Source organism: Galeopterus variegatus, unplaced genomic scaffold (genome assembly GCF_000696425.1).
Source record: "Galeopterus variegatus unplaced genomic scaffold, G_variegatus-3.0.2 Scaffold1476, whole genome shotgun sequence".
In the NCBI taxonomy this organism is placed as follows: domain Eukaryota; kingdom Metazoa; phylum Chordata; class Mammalia; order Dermoptera; family Cynocephalidae; genus Galeopterus; species Galeopterus variegatus.
The window spans coordinates 329484-333175 of record NW_007727587.1 but is presented as its reverse complement, the minus strand read 5'-3'; the positions used below and the strand labels follow the sequence as shown (position 1 = coordinate 333175).

The window sequence follows — 3692 nt, the reverse complement described above, 5'->3', positions numbered from 1 at the left end:
CCGAGGGTTGCGATCCCATTGCCGGTCCTGGTCCGGTACGGGGGCGACACTGAGGGTTGCGATCCGTTGCCGGACATGGAAAAAGACAAAAACAAAAAAAAAAAAAAAAAAAAAAAAAAAAAATACAGCTAAAGTTTCATAGTCAGAGCCACATCAGATACCACCTCTCATCAGATACCACATCAGAGCGGTCCACTAGGCAGACTCCAGGGTATTTGTGTGTAAAATCAAGAAGGGACACTGGGGAAAATATCACAGGTATAAAAGATAAAAACAGCAAAAGGACAGCAAGGAGTCTTTAGTTCCCTTAACTGCAGCTACTAAACATCACCCCACGCACAGTCACCTGCCACCTATGTTCTTGGGAAGACCAGTTACCTAATCACTAGTCTTGGCATGATTTCTGTCACTTAGTATGAGATGGAGCACCATGGACAGAGCTGGGGGAGGAGAGGGTTGAAAACTGATCCATGGCACTCAGAGAAGCCAAAAACCTTGGAAGGCACAGACTCTCCTTTCCCTTGATGTGGCCCCCACTGGCTGAGAGACCTTTGGAAGCCTGCTGATGGGATCTGTGCCCTTATAAGAATAGACACCCTAGAGAAAGCTCACGCCCCCCCCCACTACCCCCTGCCCATTGCCATGAGAAGATACAACGGGAAGGCAGCTGTCTGCCAGCCTTATAAGAAGAGACACCCCAGACAGAGCTCACGCCCCCCACTACCCTGTCTCTGGGCCTCAGTGTTCTCATTGATCAAATGAAGTACTTAGAGCTAGATTAACATTCCATATTAATTAGTAGTATCATTACTAATGTCCAAATAATATACATATTTTCATTCTTCAATCAAAGGACCTACTCTAGGTTACTGGATTTTTCCAAGAATGAAGGGTAACTGTGAAAGAAAAATTTCCACAAATTATCTTATAAATACAAAGAAATTTTTATTTAGAACCCTATTATTTCGTATGCCAAGAAACTTCAGACTTAAAATGCAAGCTCCTAGAAAGGAGACATTGTCTGGGACAAGAGCTGGCCCTACGGAGGCTTGTGAGGCCACGTTTATTTTGGCAATAACAATGACTAGGAAGTTTCTCAAAGAAGAGCCACATGTCTGATTGACTTTCCCAAGGAAACCACAAAAGGAAGGAGCCAGTGCTGGCTTTCTGAATAATTTTTGTAACAATCACAGACACTGTGACACTGAGACTGTGGCTTTATTCATTTGCTTCTCCTGTGGGACCCTCCTCCACCCTGTCCTCTGAGTAAAGTACACAAATGTGGAAAGAACAATGTTTATTTGCCTGTGTTTTATTCATCTTTGTTTAATTTGTCATTCTATTCCTACCACCTAATAGGCACTTGGTACATAACTGGAACCCAATATATTCTTATCCATTCATTCAAAGTATATTTGTGTGTCAAAAATATAACAGGCAATGTTCTAGGTACTAGGGACATTGGTAAATGAAACAAGGTCTTATTATACACTTTTAGAGAGCAATATGTTTGTGGATTGCTGCTGTTGTTTAAACATGCCATTTGTGACACTGGAGTCACCAGTCAGTTACGTCTGTTATTTCTGACTCCAGTTCCATGATGTCTTGATTTCTATCCCAGGGTCTGACTATCCGTGTGTACAATCTTTGCTTTACCTACTTAGATAACTCTTTTTCTTTGTCTCTTTGTGTGGTTCTTACATACACACACTAATCATCCATTTTTTTACATTTTCATGAAGCTACTCTATTTACTATTTTACCCCAAAGCAAAAACTAAAAGAGATTTTTTTTACCTCAATGTCATCAATAAGTTCCTTTTTCCTCCGACGAATGTCTAGAAGTTCTTCTCTCTCTTCTAATGAGAGGTCTTCAGGCACTGAGAGAAAAAAGAAATCAAACCATTAAACAACAACTACTTTGGAGAACAATTTCGCAATATTCAGTAAGGTTGAAAATGGGTATATGCTACCACCCAGCAATTCTATATGTAGGTATCTATCCTAAAGAAACTCTAGCATATAGACCATGCACAATATATTCAGAATGATATTGTCTATAATAGAAAAACAAACTAAATATCCATCAAGAGGAAAATAAACTGTGACAAATTCATAAAATAGAATTCCACATATTAATAATTTTTTAAAAAATGAATGAGGCTGGCCAGTTAGCTCACTTGGTTAGAACGTGGTGCTGATAACACCAAGGTCAAAGGTTCAGATCCCCTGCACCCACCAGCCACCAAAAAGGGGGGAAGAAAAAAAAAAGGAATGAACTAAGTCTTTCAATACTTTGATGTGAGTCTAATATGAATTGAATCTCACAAATAAAACGTTGACTATAAAAGCAGGCTGGAGAACTTATACCATATATAATACCTTTTATAGAGAGTTTAAAATCAAGCACATCAGTTAGTAAATGTTTGGGGGATATACATATATGTGCAAAGAATAAATAAATGCACAGGAATAAGAAACACCGAATTCGTGATAGTGTCTCCTTCTGAGAAGGTTGGGATGAGAGGAAACACAATCCAGAAGGACATCAGAAGTTTTTTTTTTTTTTGAGACCGGCTGCACCGCACTCAGCCAGTGAGCGCACCGGCCATCCCTATATAGGATCCGAACCCGCGGCAGGAGCGCTGCTGCACTCCCAGCGCCGCACTCTCCCGAGTGTGCCACGGGCTCAGCCCGATCAGAAGTTTTAATGCAGTGGGTGAAGGGTGGTTGGTGTGTGGATATTGGTTGGATTTTTTTTTATTGACACAGAGTTGTTCATAATGTCTTCTTATTAACAATCAGCCTCTGCAACATTTTCCATTCCTACAATGTATACATTCTCTTTCCTTTGATTAATCATAATAGAGTTGGTTTATTTCAGTAAGCTTTTCAAAAAAATAGCTTTTGACTTTAATAGTACTTGATTGTGTGTTTAATTCCTATTTCATTAATTAGTTTAAAGAAATAAAAGATTAAGAATATGAAAAAACAGCCAGAGAACATGTAGAGCTTCTACAAACACATTAACAGGATGTGATAACAGCATACAGGCAGATAAGTTAACCGACAAACCAGAGAACAGAGCCCGGAAGAATACCCACAGACCAATGAAAACTTGATTTTCAGCAGAGCTGACATTGCAGCTCAAAATGATAACAGCATACAGGCAGATAAGTTAACCGACAAACCAGAGAACAGAGCCCGGAAGAATATCCACAGACCAATGAAAACTTGATTTTCAGCAGAGCTGACATTGCAGCTCAAAGGACAGAGTGGACTCTTTGATAAATGATATGTGTTGTCAGTTACTTGTATGGAAAAAAATGTTGCTTATCTGAACTTTACTATTAAAAAATATACATATGGAAAACATGAGATCACATACCTAATTATCATATCTTTTATCATTACAAGTGGATTAAAGGCTTAACTGTGAAGAGTAACACTACCCAATTTTTAGAAGAAAACTGAAAATGTTTTTGTAATTTCAAGGTAGGGAAGAATTTCTTAAATAAGAAGGAAAAACTGTAAATTACACAGGAAATTAATAAATTCAATGACGGTAAAATTAAGAACCTTTGTTCACCAAAAGTTCCACACCATAGAGTGAAGAGCTAAACAAGATCTGTCAAAAGATTGGTATCCAGAATATATAACTCCTACAAATCAATTAAAAAACAAACAAAAAAA

General features: G+C 38.5%; 1 protein-coding gene across 1 annotated transcript in view; it reads right to left on the bottom strand.

Annotated features, from left to right (window-relative positions):
• Positions 1-1874, bottom strand: part of LOC103594084 (cytohesin-3) — a 20643-nt gene extending 18769 nt beyond the window's left edge. Inside the window, exon 1 of the mRNA XM_008577275.1 lies at positions 1797-1874. The gene's annotated coding sequence lies outside the window, so the exon portion shown is untranslated. The remainder of the gene's footprint in view (positions 1-1796) is intronic.
• Between the last annotated feature and the right edge of the window lie 1818 nt (positions 1875-3692).